At 49.6% G+C, this 18,094-nt stretch overlaps 1 protein-coding gene across 1 annotated transcript in view; it reads right to left on the bottom strand.

The window, feature by feature from the left end:
• The window catches only part of dally (division abnormally delayed protein), a 681,356-nt gene that overhangs the window by 4,689 nt on the left and 658,573 nt on the right, over window positions 1-18,094 (bottom strand). The gene's annotated exons all lie outside the window — the stretch shown is intronic.

Below are 18,094 nucleotides of genomic sequence, written 5' to 3'. Positions count from 1 at the left end.
AGAAAGAGGGAGTGTGTACGTGCGTGCGTATGTACGCTGACTGGTAGGTGTGAGCACGCAAGTGTGTACATACATATGTTAGTCGACGTGTAGGCGGGTGTGCTCATGTGTTTCCATGTGCGTATGTGCGCATGTGCACGCTCCCGCTTGTTTATGCGTCCGAGTGTACGCGTCAGCTATAAAACAAGATTAATGTCCAATCAGCGGGCCCATTTGCCGATAAAAAACACCCAATCTTAATATTCAAAACAATCACAGAAACCATCAATCTGGATGAATTATTGACCTGTTGGAGTCGCTGGACAAGCGGCGCCAACACCACGGCGGGGATGGAGGGGGAAGAGGGGGAGGAGGAGAAGGGGGAAGGAGAAGGGGGAGGAGAGGGAGGGTAGGAGGAGGTGGGGGAAGAAGGTAGGAGGTGGTAGTGGGAGGAGAAGGTGGGGGAAGGAGGTAGTAGGGATGAGGAGGAAGGAGGTGGAGGGAGGTGGGGGAGGGTAGGCAAGGTAGAGAGGGAGGGGGAAGGAGGTGGAAGGAGGGGGACGGAGGAGGAGGAGGAGAGGTAGAGGGGGAAGGAGGAGAAGGGGCAGAGGGAAGGGGAAGAGGTCGAAGAGAGAGGGAGAACAGGGAGAGGGACAAGGAGGTAGGAGAGAGAAGGAGGGGGAGAGAGGAGAGAGGAGAGAGAGAAGGGGGATGAGGGTGCTAGGAGCAATGAGGGAGGAGGAGGAAGGGGAGGGAGGGGAAGAAAGAGGAAATGGAAAAGGGGAGGGCGAGGAAGAAGAGGCCGATGAAGAGCGAAGGGGGTGAGGGGAAGGAGGAGGAGGAAAGGGAGGAGAGAAGGAAAAGAGAAAGCGAAGAAGCATTGGGAGAAGAAAAGGGCGAAAGGGAAATGGGAGGGGAAGAGGGAGGAGGAGGGAGGGGGTAGATGTGGAGAAGGAATAAGGGGACGGAATGCGAAGAAAGAATGGGAGAGTGTAGAAAATAAGGCAGGGAGGAAACGGGAGAAAAAAAATGAAGAGAGAAGATGAAACAAGCAAAAAAGGAGAGGAAGAAAAAATGAAGAGAGAGGACGAAAGAAGCAGAAGAGGAAGAAGAAAACGAGAAAAAAGAGTAATAGAGAGAGAGAGAGAGAGAGAGAGAGACAGAGAGAGAGAGAGAGAGAGACAGAGAGAGAGAAAGAGAGAGAGAAAGAGAGAGACAGACAGACAGACAGAGAGAGAGAGAGGGAGACGAGGGGCAGAGGGCGAGTTGCCGGTGTACTGTGTGCTCTTGGCCTCCTCCGACCGCGGGACCCACTCGTCTGCCTAATGACGGGCTGGCTCTGTGCGCTGCGTTCGCCTTTTCTGTCCGTGCCGTCTGAGGTGTGTTGGAAAAATGTGTAGACTGACATAAATACATGAGTGATATGTGTGTGTGTGGTGTGAGTGTGAGTGTGGTGTGAGTGTTTGTGTTTGTTTGTGTTTGTATTTGTGTGTGTGTTTGTATTTATTTGCATGTGTGTGTGTGTGTGTTTGTATTTGTGTGTGTTTGTATTTGTGTGTGTGTATTTTTTTTTTTTTTTTTTTTTTTTTTTGCGTGTGTTTGAGAGTCTGTGCGCGCGCGTGCTTGTACTACTCTCCTCAACTCCGTGCTAAACCTCCCTCGTGAAACGCGGCGCCACAAACCCGCAGAGTTTTCACACTTCACCGCAGTAGAACCCCCTTGGAAGTGCGAGCAGAACCCGTTTCAGTCTGGCTTTATAAAATCGCTCCAATCTTTATCGCTTCGGCCACTTTTCGACACAATCCCTGCTTAAAAGTGTCATAATCATAATCATAATCACTAATCATCCCACTGCACATAACGATGCCACCGATGATGCGATAATAACTCTGAATTTAACTCTAATCACGACGAATTAATAAATAGATAAATTAATGAACAAACAAGTAGACTGATAAATTAATTCAACTAATCAAACAACACAGACACATAAAATAATACCCTACTTATCAAAAAAAAGAAAAGAAAAAAAAGGAAAATAAAGAAATTTCTCCTACTAAAAATAACGATAACAATAAAGTAAAAAGACAACTACAATAAAGAAAAATGAACCGGCAAGTGTGCGCGCGTGTGTGTGTTTGTTCCCGTGTGCACCTCGAGTCCATAACCGAGCCTCGTAAGCCGTGACCTCGAGGCAGAAACGACCTCAAGCAATGGCGGGAAGCAGGAACAACGACCTTTCGGGGCGATAGCAAAGACGACCTCACTCGTACCCCCTTGGCACCTCCTCCTCCTCCTCCACCCCCACTTCGCCTCTTCCTCTTCTTCCTCCTGCATCACCATCACCACCACCACCACCACCAGCTCCTTCCCCTCCTCCTCCTCCACCACCACTTCGCCTCTTCTTCCTCCTCCTCCTCCTCCTCCACCACCACTTCGCCTCTTCTTCCTCCTCCTCCTCCACCACCACTTCGCCTCTTCTTCCTCCTCCTCCTCCTCCTCCTTTCTCGTACCTCCGTGCGACTTCCGTGTTTCCTTCTCTCCTTTTCCTCCCAATCCTCTTCCTTTATTTCCCTCGTATCCCCCTTCCCACTTCCCACTTCCCTCCTTCCTCCCTCCCACCCACCTCGTCCACCTCCCCCACTTTTTTCACCATGATGCCCAAACTCTCAGACATTTCCGTTTTAAACTTCTTTTTTATATAAAGGGGGAGGGGGCGAGAGGGGGCGTGCTCACATAAAGAGGCGGGCAAAGCAGGCCAATAAACCTCTCCGTCAGAGAGGGCAGAGGGTGAAGAGAGATGTCCGGTCAAGAGAGGTGGCCGGTGAAGAGAGGTGGACACATTTGCCGGATGACAATTCGACTAAAAGCATCACGGTGTCGATGGCTCATAATGGGTCGACTGAAACGCCTTGACTTATGGGATGAGAGAGGTCATCTTGCGGGGTCTCTGAAGGAGGGAAGGGGGGAAGGGAGTGATAAAGGGGAGGGGGATGAAGAGAGAGATAAAGGGGAGGGGGAGGAAGGGAGAGATAAAGGGGATGGGGAGGAAGGGAGAGATAAAGGAGAGGGGGGGAAGGGAGAGATAAAGGGGAGGGGGAGGAAGGGAGTGATAAAGGGGAGGGCAAGGAAGGGAGAGATAAAGGGGAGGGGGAGGAAGGGAGAGATAAAGAGGAGGGGGAGGAAGGGAGAGATAAAGGGGAGCGCAAGGAAGGGAGAGAAAGGGGAGGGCAAGGAAGGGAGAGAGAAAGGGAGGGCAAGGAAGGGAGTGATAAAGGGGAGGGGGAGGAAGGGAGAGATAAAGGGGAGGGGGAGGAAGGGAGAGATAAAGGGGAGGGCAAGGAAGGGAGAGGGAAAGGGGAGGGCAAGGAAGGGAGAGGGAAAGGGGAGGGCAAGGAAGGGAGAAAGGGGAGGGCAAGGAAGGGAGTGATAAAGGGGAGGGGGAGGAAGGGAGTGATAAAGGGGAGGGGGAGGAAGGGAGAGATAAAGGGGAGGGGGAGGAAGGGAGAGATAAAGGGGAGGGGGAGGAAGGGAGAGATAAAGGGGAGGGGGAGGAAGGGAGAGATAATGGAGAGGAGGAGGAAGGGAGGAAGTGGAAAAGGGAGAGAGGGAGAGAGAAAGGAGAAGGTAAGGTTAGGGAAGGGAGAGATAAAGTAGAGGGGGAGGAAGGGAGGGAGTGGAGAAGGGGAGAGGGAGAGGGAATATAGAAGTTAAGGGAAGGGATGAATGAGAGCTAAAGGAGAGGTGGAGGAAGGAAGGGAGTTGAAAAGGAGAGAGGGAGAGGGAAAAGGTAAGGTTAGAGAAGGGAAGAAGGGAGAAAGGAGTGGGAGAAGAGGAAAAATGAAAGATGGAAGGCAGAGAAGGAGAGCGGGAGAGAGACCAAGAGAGAGAGAAAGCGAGAGAGAAAGCGAGAGACCAAGAGAGAGAGAAAGCGAGAGACCAAGAGAGAGAGAAACCAAGAGACCAAGAGAGAGAGAAAGCGAGAGACCAAGAGAGAGAGAGAGAGAAAGAGAGGAAAACTAATAAGGAAGCAGACAAGACTGGTGAGGGGCGGCGAGTTCCGGCCACTAAACCTATTCTTAATCTGGAGCCGCATGTGAAGGGAGGAAAATTGACGGTAAATTTATCCCCGTTGGAATAACGCGTGGGATTAACTCCGAGCTGGATGAAATTACTTGAGAGAAAAAAGAGAGAGAGAGAGAGAGGGGGAGGGAGGGAGAGGGGGGAAGAGGAAGACGGTGGGAATAGGGAAGAGGGAAGGCAGAGGAGAGAGAGTAGGGAAGGAGGGAGAGGTAGGGAAGAGGGAGAGTCAGGGAAGAGGGAGAGAGGGAGAGGAGGGAGTGGGAGAGAAGGAGGGAGTGGGAGAGAGAGAGAGAGAGAGAGAGAGAGAGAGAGAGAGAGAGAGAGAGAGAGAGAGAGAGAGAGAGAGAGAGAGAGAGAGAGAAAGGGATAGAGAGAAAAAGTGAGAACGAGATAGATAGATAGACAGATAGTAGTAGACATAAATTGAGAGACGTGGAGACAGATAGAGGGATAGATAGATAAAAAGAAAGAGATAGAGAGGGGGGGGTAGGATAAGAGAAGCAGAGAGATAGGTGGATGGAGAGCGGTTTTATCTGCACGAGGGTCCTTTCGCAGTCGTCCCCAACGCTGCTCTTCCGCAGGGACAATGAGCCCCGCCCCTAATACCCACCCTCCCGCCCCTCCCCACTAACTATCCCCACCCACCCCTCACCCCTCCTTCCTCCTCCTCCCTTAACCCTCTCGCCCCTCCACCTTCTCCCTCCCACTAACTATCCCCCATCCACCCCTCACCCCTCCTCCCTTCCCCCTTCCTTCTTCTCCCTCTACCCCTTCGCCCCCTCCTCCCCTTCACCACCCCCACCCCAAAATCCGATTGGTTTCATGCAGGTTTCTTCTCCTTCTTCAAGTCTCTGGGAGGGTGGATGGTGAGGGGGAGGGAGGAGGGGCTGACAAGAGGAGGGGAAGGGGAGAGATAAGGAAAAGAGGGGAGGGAGGGAAAGAGATGGGATAAGGAGAGAAGGAGGGGGTGAGATAGAAGGTAGAAGGGTGAGGGGGGAGGGATGAGAGGAGAGAGGGATGGGGTGAGATAGGAAGAGGGGGAGGGGGAGGGGAGGCATAGAGAGAAGGTAAAAGGGTGAAATGGGGAGAAGGAAAAAGGGACAAGTGTGTTGGAAATAGGATAGAGTTAAGGGGGGCGGGGGGAATGCTAGGGCAAGGGGGGAGGGGGTTGAGGTGGGGGCAAAGGGATGTGGGAGGGGGTCCGGATGGCGTTTACACACACACACACACAAACACACACAAACACACACACACACTTCAAGAGGGCAAAGGCGATAAATGGATAAAGAGAAAGTAAAAAGAGTAAAAAAAAGGGAATAAAAAATTGACAAGTTGTCTTGAATTTCGAAATTTGTTTTTCTTCGTAACTAATATCCTAAAGATATTAATGTGACATGGATTAAAAATGAATCGTTTTTTTCTCAATCTTTATCTTCATATTCAATAACTATCTTTTCAGAACTTTTTTGTCTTAATCCTTACTTATAAAATAAAAATATAGTATTATTTTCTAGGCCGAATTCAGATATGTAAAATCAACGTTTTTATCTAATGAGAGGAAACGCATGTGAAAAAATCCGTTTTACAATAAGCTTGCAACATACATTATACTACAATTATTAATGAATTTGTTAATGAAATGCGTTAACAACAATCTGCTTAATGGATTCGCAAACGTTAAAAATATACAAAACGTTCATACATTTTTGGGGAAAAACATTTTATTGCATTCATAGACTTCTATGTGAAACGCGGGTACATATCACCGCAGATTTTTACCAATTTAGTGTACGTATATGTATGTGTATATGTGCGTGTAGGCGTGTGGGCGTGTGTGTGTGTGTGTGTGTGTTGGTGTGTGTGTGTGTTGGTGTGTGTGTGCTCAAGTGCGTGTGTGTGCGTTTGTGTGTGTAGTACCTCTCTGTGTGTGTACGTCTGCGCGTGTAAACCCACGTGCGCGCGCCCGCATATGTACGTGCGTGCGTGCGTGGGCGTGCATTGACTCATCCTCCCTTTCACTTCCTCCGCGACGCAGCGCGGGCGCGGCGCTCCCCGGACACAAAAGCTAACGGTAACAAACTGTAACGAGGCATAACGGGCGAGGCAATTAAGATCCGTCGTTAAGATCCAAAGTCCCACGTCATCACCGACTCGAAGCCCCGCCGCCAGGAGGTCGAAGGCGAAACAAAACGCCCCCTTTTTTTTTCTTCGCGACGCAACACAATGCGAAACTGGTGGCTAATGACTCCAGTTTTCCGGACGCGTTTCTTCCCTAACTTCTTTTTTTCTTTCTTCTTCTTCAACATGTGTCCTGCGTCTTGTCCGGTCTTGACCCTCCCCCCCTCCCTTCTCCTCCCACTATACCCCCTCCCTCCCTTCTCCTACTCTTCCCTCCTCTCCCGTACCTCTCTGATCTTCCCTCCCCATCCCCTCCTCTCCCCTACCTCCCTGACCTTCCCCTCCTCTCCCCTCTTCCCCCCTACCTACCCTCCTCCAACCTCCCTCCCTCTTCTCTTCCCCCCTCCTCCTCCTTCCCCTTCCACCCCAAGTCGCCAAGAAAATTGTCTTTGTGGCGAGGCGTCTCGGGGGCAAGTCGTAACAGGTCATCACGGGGCAGCAGGTCATTTATCAGTTTCCGAGCAACAATAGGGGGGCGGGGGGAGGGGAGGGCGAGGGCTGGGGGAACGGAGAGAGAGGGGAGGATGGGAAGAAAGAGGACTGGGGGAACGGGAGAGAGGGGGAGGGGAGAGAGGGGAGAGAGGAGAGAGGGGATTGGGGGAAGGGGAGAAAGGGAGGAAGGGAAAGCAGAAGACTGGGGGAAGGGGAGAGAGGGGGAGGGGAAGGGAGGACTGTGGGAAGGGGAGAGAGGGGATTGGGGTGAGGGAAAGGAGGGGACTTGAGCGAGGGGAGACTGGCTTTCGCCCTGCTGCTTTCTCCCTTCCTTCACCTTCTCGTTCTCTCTGTTTCAGTCCCTCTTATTGTGCTTTGTATTGCAGTCTCTGCCTCTGTCTCTCTCCCCTTTCCTTTCTCTTTCTCTCTCCCCTTTCCCCTTCTCTCCCCTACCCCTTCCCTAACTCCCTCTTCCTCTTGCTCTCCCACCCCCCTCCTCTCTTTCTCGCTCTCCCATTCTAAATCCCTCTCCCTCTTGCTTTCCCCCCTTCCCCCTAACTCAATTTTCTCCCCACCCGTCCCTTCCCCTTCCTCCTAACTCCATCTCCTCGCCCTCTCCTACTCCCCCTCCCTCCCTCTCTCCACCCTTCCCTTCCCCTTCCTCCTAACTCCATCTCCTCGCCCTCTCCCACTCCCCCTCCCTCCCTCTCTCCACCCTTCCCTTCCCCTTCCTCCTAACTCCATCTCCTCGCCCTCTCCTTCTCCCCCTCCCTCCCTCTCTCCACCCTTCCCTTCCCCTTCCTCCTAACTCCATCTCCTCGCCCTCTCCTACTCCCCCTCCCTCCCTCTCTCCACCCTTCCCTTCCCCTTCCTCCTAACTCCATCTCCTCGCCCTCTCCTACTCCCCCTCCCTCCCTCTCTCCACCCTTCCCTTCCCCTTCCTCCTAACTCCATCTCCTCGCCCTCTCCTACCCCCCTCCCTCCCTCTCTCCACCCTTCCCTTCCCCTTCCTCCTAACTCCATCTCCTCGCCCTCTCCTACTCCCCCTCCCTCCCTCTCTCCACCCTTCCCTTCCCCTTCCTCCTAACTCCATCTCCTCGCCCTCTCCTACCCCCCTCCCTCCCTCTCTCCACCCTTCCCTTCCCCTTCCTCCTAACTCCATCTCCTCGCCCTCTCCTACTCCCCCTCCCTCCCTGTAACTCCATCCCGGCACAACTCGGGGTTAATCGCTGGTATCTTGATAACGTATAAAATTATTGGTCTGCTTCTGGCGAGGAACAATCACACTCCTTCACGGTCGGAAGATGGAGTTGCCCCGCGAGGCTACCTGCGACCTTTGTTCTTGTTGTTCTTTCTTCTTCTTCTTCCTCTTTCTTCCTTTTCTTCTCCTTCGTCTGTCTTCTTATTCTTCTTTTTCTTCTTTCTTCCTTTTCTTCTTCTCCCTTTTCTCCTTCGTCTTTCTTCTTATTGTTCTTCTTCCATCCCTTTCTTCTCCTTCGTCTTTCTTCTTACTCTTCTATTTCTTATTTTCTTTCTTTCTAATGATTTTTTCTTTCTCTCCATTCTTCTCCCCTGTTCCTCTTCTTTCTCCCCTTCTTCTCCTCTTTCCTCTCCCACGCCCTCTTCCTCCTCCTATTCTCCCTTCTTTCTTTTTTTACATTCTCTTTTTCACTTCCCTCTTCCTCCTTCACTCTTCATTTCCTCCTCTTCTCGTCTTTTCTGACCTTATCCTTTCCCAATTTCCTTCTCTCTCTCTCCTTCCCACCTCTCCTCATTCTCTCTTCCTCCCTTTTCTTCGATTATTCATCTCCCTTTTCCTTACCTGTCTACCTGCCGTTCCGTAATCTATTATTCATATATAATACACCTATTCAACATATCACTGTCTATCAACCTATTAATCTATCTCTACTCAATTATCTATCCAATATTATCATCCTCTATTTAGCTCTCACTTTATCTTCATTCATCTACCCAAACCTATCATTATCTGTCTACCTGTCAACTTATCTCAGTCCATCTATCTACTCTCACCATCGCCTATGTATTACGACCAATTCAAACTCAATTTATCTATATATATAATCCCACCTATTATCTATCTATCAATCTCTATCTAACCTTACCATTAGCTCCTTAATCCATCACACCATCTCTCTTCATCTCATTATCTAAAAAGTCTCTCACTCTCTCTCTTTCCTTTCTCTATCTGTCCCCCTTCTCTCTCTCTCCCCTCCTCCTCTCTCTCTGTCCCCCTTCTCTCTCTCCCCTCCTCCTCCCTCTCTCCCCTCCTCCTCTCTCTCTCCCCTCCTCCTCCCTCTCTCCCCTCCCTCTCTCTCTCCCCTCCTCCTCTCTCTCTCTCCTTTCTTTCTCTCTGTCCCCTCTCCCCCTCCCTTTCTCTCCCTCATCCACTGCTGCCGAGAGAGAGAAAGAGAGACACGAGAAACACGAGAGTACAACAGAAACATCCCATCTTAGACAACGAGCGAGCGAGTAAAACAAGGTCGAGATAACTAACCCACACCAATCCTCCTGCTATCTTCCCTTCCCCCTCCTTCCCCTCCCCTCCCCTTCCTTTCCCTCCCCTCCCCCCGCAGTAACGAGGTTCTCTCTGAGTGTAATGTAGGCCGATCTCAAGAGATTCGAGGGAGATTCGCTGGGATTCGTTGCAGGCTTGTAGTAGACCTTTAAAAACACGTAGCAGACACGCTAGAAGATTTGTGGCGGGGACTCGTAAAATACTTGGAGCAGAACGAGCACTTAGTTGACCCTTTTGGAAACTTGTGCCATTGTACCAGACTCGCAATTAACTTGTCGCCGATTCGAATTGTTTTAGTGGCTGACTCCCGGCGCACCTTCCAGCATACTCGAGGCAGACTCGTACCAGGTTCGTAGGGGACTCGTGGCAGACTTGTACCAGATTCGTAGCGGACTCGTGGCAGACTTGTACCAGATTCGTAGCGGACTCGTGCAGACTTGTACCAGATTCGTAGCGGACTCGTGGCAGACTTGTACCAGATTCGTAGCGGACTCGTGCAGACTTGTACCAGATTCGTAGCGGACTCGTGCAGACTTGTACCAGATTCGTAGCGGACTCGTGCAGACTTGTACCAGATTCGTAGCGGACTCGTGCAGACTTGTACCAGATTCGTAGCGGACTCGTGCAGACTTGTACCAGATTCGTAGCGGACTCGTGGCAGACTTGTACCAGATTCGTAGCGGACTCGTGGCAGACTTGTACCAGATTCGTAGCGGACTCGTGGCAGACTTGTACCAGATTCGTAGCGGACTCGTGGCAGACTTGTACCAGATTCGTAGCGGACTCGTGGCAGACTTGTACCAGATTCGTAGCGGACTCGTGGCAGACTTGTACCAGATTCGTAGCGGACTCGTGCAGACTTGTACCAGATTCGTAGCGGACTCGTGCAGACTTGTACCAGATTCGTAGCGGACTCGTGCAGACTTGTACCAGATTCGTAGCGGACTCGTGGCAGACTTGTACCAGATTCGTAGCGGACTCGTGGCAGACTTGTACCAGATTCGTAGCGGACTCGTGGCAGACTTGTACCAGATTCGTAGCGGACTCGTGCAGACTTGTACCAGATTCGTAGCGGACTCGTGGCAGACTTGTACCAGATTCGTAGCGGACTCGTGCAGACTTGTACCAGATTCGTAGCGGACTCGTGGCAGACTTGTACCAGATTCGTAGCGGACTCGTGCAGACTTGTACCAGATTCGTAGCGGACTCGTGCAGACTTGTACCAGATTCGTAGCGGACTCGTGCAGACTTGTACCAGATTCGTAGCGGACTCGTGGCAGACTTGTACCAGATTCGTAGCGGACTCGTGGCAGACTTGTACCAGATTCGTAGCGGACTCGTGGCAGACTTGTACCAGATTCGTAGCGGACTCGTGCAGACTTGTACCAGATTCGTAGCGGACTCGTGCAGACTTGTACCAGATTCGTAGCGGACTCGTGCAGACTTGTACCAGATTCGTAGCGGACTCGTGCAGACTTGTACCAGATTCGTAGCGGACTCGTGCAGACTTGTACCAGATTCGTAGCGGACTCGTGGCAGACTTGTACTACAACACACCCGTTGCGGACTTTTAGCAGACTTGCAATTGTACACCTCACAGCCTACTCGCCGCAGACCTGTCTCAGACCCGCTACAAACACGTAGCAAACGCGTCTCAAACTCCCATCAGCCTGCCATCCCCCCCCCCTTCCCCTCGTATCGGTTCCGCCCCGATCACCAAAACGCCGACGCCATCCTCAGCGGCGAGAACGGCTCACAATTGCATTAAGCGAACGGCGGGGGACCATTGCCAAGGGACGGCGGGGACGATTGCGCCGCTCTTTCCCGCCCAGGCGATCGGCGGCGCGGAAGGGACGGCCCGGCTTCACGGGGCGGCGCGGAAGGGAACCGACGACTCTCGCCGCTTATCGCCCGCCTCCGAAGCCTGGTAATTGGTTCGGAATGTGTGCGGTTCTGGGTCTCGGGGGTCTTTGGGCGCGGGATGGGCGGTCTTAAAAGGTTAGGTAGGAAACAGGAAAAATACAATAGCACCTGGAACGAACATAGATTTTTTTTTTTTTTATCTCTTTCTAAATAAAAAGATGAACACACAGGCGCACGGACACACACACATCCACAAACACACACGGAGACACACACACACACACACACGGAGACACACACACACACACGAAGAGAGACACACACACGGAGACACACACACACGGAGACACACACACACACACACGGAGAGACACACACACACACACACTCACACAAGTAAATGCGAGCGAGGCAGAGAGAGGAAGCGTCTCGGACCTTTTAATCGCGAGACAGAGAGCTGACGGAAGCAATAGTGGAGGATGAGACAGCGCTGTTTGCTTAGCTTGGCCTCCTCTTCTCTCTCTCTCTCTCGCTCGCTTTCTCTCTCTCTCTCTCTCTCTCTCTCTCTCTCTCTCTCGCTTTCTCTCTCTCGCTTTCTCTCTCTCGCTTTCTCTCTCTCTCTCTCTCTCTCTCTCTCTCCCTACTCTCAATCTCATTTCTCTCCCTCTGTGTGTGTGTGTGTGTTTTGTCTCTTGTTTGTCTGCTTTTTTCAATCATGCTCTTTTTCTGTCTTTCTCTTTCATTTTCTCTGTCTCTCTCACATTCCTTCTATTTAATCCTTACACCCTTCCTCCCCTCATTCCCATCCACTTGTTTGTCAATCCTCTTACTCATATCTTTTTTATTTACTACTTTTTCCTTTTCGTTCTTTCTCCTTTTCCCTTTCTCTTTCCATCTCCCTTCCCCCACCCACTACGCCCTGTCCCTTCCGTCTCCCTCTCCCTGTCTTCCTCCCTCTCTCCATCTTGCCCCCTCTCTCTCCATCTCCCTACCACCTCCTTTTCCTCTCTCCATCTTGCCCCTCTCTCTCGCTCCCTCTCCCTCTCTCCATTTCGCTCCCACTTCCTCTCCCTCTCTCTCTCTCCATCTTCCTCCCACCTTCTCTCTCTCCATCTCCCTCCCACCTTCTCTCTCTCCATCTCCCTCCCACCTTCTCTCTCTCCATCTCCCTCCCACCTTCTCTCTCTCCATCTCCCTCCCTCCCTCTCTCTCCATCTCCCTCCCTCTCCCTCTCTCTCAATCTCCCTCTCCCTCCCTCCCTCGTCTCTCTCTCTCTCTCTCTCTCTCCATCTCCCTTCCACCTTCTCCCTCCCTCTCTCCTTCTCTCCATCTCCATCTCCCTCCCACCTTCTCTCTCTCCCTCCCACTCTCTCTCTCTCCATCTATCTCCCTCCCTCTCTCTTTCTCTCTCTCTCTCTCCCTCTCCCTCCCTCCCTCTCCCGCCACCAAGTCGGCCTCAGAGGCGACCCTCAACCGCCACAGCAACGAGGACTCTGACGACCACAGGACCGGGCAATGATGACGCGGAGAGCCTGCCAGTACGTGGCAGGTTTTCCTTCGTTTTATTTACCTTTCGTTCTTTTCCCTTTTTTATTGTCCACTTCCTTTGTCTTCCTTGTCTTTTCCGTATCCTTTTTGTATCTTTTCTTTTATTTGTCTTTTCCCTTTTTCTTTGTCTTTTCCGTTTCCTTTTTGTATCTTTTCTTTTCTTTGTCTTTTCCCTTTTTTCTTTGTCTCTTCCCTTTTTTCGTGTTTCCCTTTTCCTTGCCCTTTCTTTTTGTCTCTTCCCTTTTCTTTTCTTCTTCTTAAGAGATATAGCGACGGCAGAGGAATAAAGGAGGATGAAGGCATTCGAAAACACATGGAAGAATGGAGAACGAAGGAATAAGATAACAAAGACGAAAGGATAAAACGGAGGAAAAAAACATGGAATAATGACGACTGAAGGAATAAGAGACAGAGAGAGAAAAAAAATTAGTAAGAACAAATAATTCCACAATTCAGATAACGAACATATCTTTCACTGTGGAATCATTCAATCTTATTTATACCAACTCGTACTGTCATATCCTTCATGTATGGAATCATTGACTCTCCTAAAATCCTACCCTAATATCTTTCATCGTAGAATCAAATCAACTCATTCTTATCCTTCTAAACTGTGGTATTATCCACCGTGGAATCATTCACTACGTCCATACCATCGTGTATTGTGGTATTAATCACTGTGGTATTGTGGTATTATTCACTCCCAATCAAATCATCTTACCCTTTGGCGTGATTCACTCCAAGACTTACACATGATTATTTAAACTTTTTTTCTTTGTTTCTTTTTTTCACTCAAGACTCACGATCATCATCATCATCATTTTTTTTATTTTTCATTTATTTGTTTATTTATTTATTATTATTATTATTTATTTTTTTGGCAATTATCGGAATGAAATTCTGTTCACGGAGAAAATAAACCACAAGGTAGCGTGAGAGAAACTCAGAAGAGAGGGGGCGAAAGAGGAAGAAAATATGAGGGGAAATGGGGGAAAATCCGCGTCAAATTAAAACGTCTTGAGAGAATAAGAAGGTGAAGACGCAGAGAAAATAAGATGAGGAAGGATAGGGAGATAGAAGACAATGGGAAGGAAGATGAGGAATAGCAAACATGGGAAAAGGGATAAACAAAGGTAAGATAGAGCGGGAGAGAAGTAAGAAAGAAATATATTTATGGTAGAATGTAATAAATAGTGAACAGGTAGGAACATAATTGGAAAATAAAGTCAGAAAATTTATGGCAGAAGGTGATAAATAATACGAAAAGTAGGAGAGAGAGAAACAAAGAGAAGATAGAAAGACAACACAGTATAGAAATATGACATGAAATGCAAACCAAAGAATATATAAAAAAACACAAACAAGAAAAACGCAAGAAAATCAAAATCCGAAAAAAGTCAGAAACAAAAGCAGAAAAATACAAACCAAGGAATAAGATAAAAACAAGAAAAAAGCGAGAAGGAAAGTAAGAATCCGAAAAAGATTATCAGAATAAGGAAAAAGATAAAGAACAAGAAAGAAGCAAGAAAATAAAAATCCGAAAAAAGTCAGAAACAAAGAGGGGAAAAATACAAACCAACGAATAAGATAAAAAAAAAAAAAAAAGAACAAAAAAAGCGAGTAGGAAAATAAAAATCCGAAAAAAAACACCAGAAACAAAGAGGGGAAAAATATTCGTATGACAGATAAGAGATGGAGTAGCAGGGATCTATCGGCCGGTAATTGATTTTCGATCAAGCAGTCATCCAGGGTGTCAGTCCTGGACGTGCCCCGGAGACGGCATCAACACCCCCCCCCCCCCCCGTTCACCCTTCTGACTCCACCCCCCCTGTCAACACCCCACTTCTCCACTTCTCTCTCTCTGTTTGTCTGTCTGTCTCTCTCCCTATTTCCCTTTTTCTCTCTCTCTCCCTTTCTCTTTCTCTCAGTCTCTCTGTCTGTTTCTCTTTTTCTTTTTTTCTCTCTCTCCCTCTCTTTCTTTCTCTCTCCCTCTCTTTCTTTCTCTCTCCCTCTCTTTCTTTCTCTTTCCCTCTCTTTCTTTCTCTCTTCCTCTCTTTCTTGCTCTCTCCCTCTCTTTCTTTCTCTCTCTCTCTCTCTCTTTCTCCTGTCCTCAATCTCCCATTTCGCTTTCTCTCGCCTTTCCCCAGCGGTGGGTTACTTTCTCCTGTGGGCTTTCCCTTCCCCCTTTCTCTTTCCTCGCTTCCCCGTCAACACCACTTCGATTCGCCCTTCCTCTTCTCCTTCTACCTCATGATTACCCCTTTCTCCACCATCTCTCTGTGTCTATTCTTCTTCTTACTGTTCCTTACCCTATCTTCTTTTAACCTTTCTTTCCCGTTATCAACCTTCCTTTTCTAACTCTTTATCTTATCCCTCTCTATCGATTCAGTCTACACTACCCCTCTCCCTTCTCTGCATCTATCCACTCTCCTCCTTTTCTCTCCACCTCAACTCTCCCTTTTCCTGCTTATTAATTTGCTTCTCTTCGCTCCATCCTTCTCATCTCCCCCTCACCCTACTCCTCTCCCTTCTCTCTCCCTCTCTCCATGCACCTATCATCCCCTTCCCTCTCCCTCATGTCTTCTGGTCCCCTCCCCCTCCTCCTCCGCCTCCCCCACTCGCTCATCCCCTCTCTCCTCTCCAAACCTCTCCCTCTCTAACCCCTCCTCCTCCCCACAGGCATCTTCATTCCTTATCCCCTTACCCCTTCCTCCTCCTTCACTTCCTCCCCTCCTCCTCCTTCCCTTTTGCTCCCTCCTTCCTCCTGCTCTTCCTCCTCCTCCCTCCCTCTCCTCTCCACCTCACCCACTCCTCCCCTTCTCCTCCATTCCCTTCCCGTCACCCCCCCCCTCTCTCACTATCTCTCCCTCTCCCTCTCCCTCTCTCTCTCCCTCTCCCTCCCTCCCTCTCCCACTCCCTCTCCCTCCCTCTCTCTCTCTCTCTCTCTCTCTCTCTCTCTCTCTCTCTCTCCTCTCTCTCTCCCTCTCCCTCTCCCTCTCCTTCCCCGCCTCCCTCTTCCCTCTCTCCCTCCCTCCCTCCCTCCCCTTCTCCCTCTCTCTCTCTCTCTCTCTCCTCCTCCTCTTCCCCGCCTCGCGCCATGGAACGACTGCTGCTCAAGTTGTAGGTTTAGAATGCCGGTGATGTGAATTCTTCTCCCTTCTCTAGTCGTGAGGAAAGAGAGAAAGAGGAAAAAAAAGAGGAGGAAAAAAATGATGAAAAAATGCGAATGAGATGAGAGCTGAAAAAAAAAATGTGAATGCGATGAGAGCTCAGAATTTGTTAATTGAGAAAATGCCTTGATTTTTTTTTTCTTTTTTTATAATAAAGAGGAGATGTAAGGAGAAGAGGAGGATAAATAGATAATAAGTTAAAGATGGAAGATGAAGAGTAAGAAAAGAGACTAAGCAGAACATTAAGAGAAAAACACTGTGATGCTGATTAATAACACTTTTACTGATAATATTGATGATAACTCGATAATAGCAAATATTGTGATGTTAAAAATATGAGAAATACAGTATAGTCATGATAAAAAATAATTATGGCAGCGGCAAAATGACATAAAAAATGATAGCAATTATAATGCGAATAACAGAAAAATCGAAACTATAATAATAAAATAATAACATTTAAGCCTGATACGACTACAATCACGTGCCCCCTCCCCCCTCTCCCCTTCGCCCCCACCCTACCGCTTCACCCCCCCCCTCCCCACCAAACCGAAGCGGGTTCAACCATAATCCCTCCCTCCCTCACTTCCCCTCTCTTCCTCTCCCAACCTCTTCCCCTCCCTTTCTTTTCCAACCCCCCCTCATTCCCTTCACCCCTCCCTCCTCTCCTCCCCCAATCCCCTCCCTTTCTTTCCTTACAACCAGCCCTATTCCTCCTCCTCCTCCCCCCCCCTCCTCTCACCCTGCCTTGGTGAGTAGAGGGAGGGGGAGGGGAGGAGGGCGAGGGGGAGGGGGAGGAGGGCGAGGGGGAGGGGGAAGAGGGCGAGGGGGAGGGGGAAGAGGGCGAGGGCGAGGGGGAGGGAGGGGGAGGGGTTAATTACATGCTAACGTATGCATGGCGAGATGTTGAAATTATTCGCTTGTGAATACGAGTGGAGCCGAAGCGTTAAATTGGAGCACGGGAACGAACGCTAATTACTAGGTCACCGTAGGCGGCCGCTCCCTCAGCCGCTCGCCGATACGGCTCTCGCACGTGGCCGCATTCGGAAGCCGGCCGCATTCGGGAGCCGGCCGCCATCTTGGAACTGGTGCATACGCCGCGACACTGAACTGATACGTAAAAAACCCGGGAAGGAAAACGATCCTGACACGAATTCAGTTTTGGGGAAAGAAATCAGAAATAAAATAAATTGATAAAAAAAATTCATTAAATGAACACGAAGAAGAAGAGGAAGAAGAAGAAGAAGAGGAAAAAAACTCATTCGCGATACACAACTCTACGGGGTTGTCTACCCACGTTTCACTTTACGCTCGCTCCACGTCGGCAGGGATGCAAGTGAGCGAAGCAGAGGAGAAATGGAAGGGAGATGAGAGGAGAGGCGAGGAGAGGAGACAGGGAGAGGGGCGGAAAGGTAAAGGGGCAGGGAGCGAAGAGGAGAGGACATGAGAGGAGAGAGAAGAGGAGAGGACATGAGAGGAGAGAGAAGAGGAGAGGACATGGGAGGAGAGAGAAGAGGGAGAGAAGAGGAGAGGACATGAGAGGAGAGAACAGAGGGAGAGCAGAGGAGAGGACATGAGAGGAGAGAGAAGAGGGAGCGAAGAGGATCGCGGGAGGAGGGCGCAGCCAGGCAGACGAGGCTTGGCGTCCCGGCACTCCGCATGTCGCTCTCCACATGCGGACGCTAATGGAAATTCAGTAACGAGTTCAAGGAGGGCCCCGGGGCGGAGGCTCTCGCTGCCCCCGCCCACTCTGCGCCCAATTTCCGCGGACGGGCTGTCTTCATCTCGGAGCAGACGGCCAATAATCCGCATGCAGACCGCTTACAGATATCCGGGACGAGAAGACTCCCTTGCTGTCTCTACAACACGTTACAGCGAAGGAAAAACAGAAAAACAAAATGATGAAAATAGATAATGAAAAACAAGAGATATGATGGAAGAGCCCTTCATTCCTGTTCATACAAGACGTAACAGGTCCTCACGAAAGAACAAAAGAGATAAAATAACAGAAATTAATAATAATAAAAAAAGGTAGAGGACCCTCCCTTTTCCTACAACGCGTTACATTTCGCGAAAGAAGAAATGAAAGACAAAATAAAAGAAATAAGTAATAAAAAACACGTGGAAGATCCTCCCATTCCCTACAACACATTACAACTCCTCGCGAAAGAAGAGAGACAAAATAAAAAAATAAATAATATAAACAAAAGAAAACGTGGAAGACCCTCCCTCTCCCTACAAGGTACTACAGCAGCTCGCGAAACAAGATCAGACAGACAAAATAATAACAATAAATAATAAA

This window comes from Penaeus vannamei, chromosome 32, assembly GCF_042767895.1.
Source record: "Penaeus vannamei isolate JL-2024 chromosome 32, ASM4276789v1, whole genome shotgun sequence".
Taxonomy (NCBI): domain Eukaryota; kingdom Metazoa; phylum Arthropoda; class Malacostraca; order Decapoda; family Penaeidae; genus Penaeus; species Penaeus vannamei.
The sequence above is the reverse complement of the archived record's forward strand: the minus strand, read 5'-3'. Positions and strand labels throughout refer to the sequence as shown.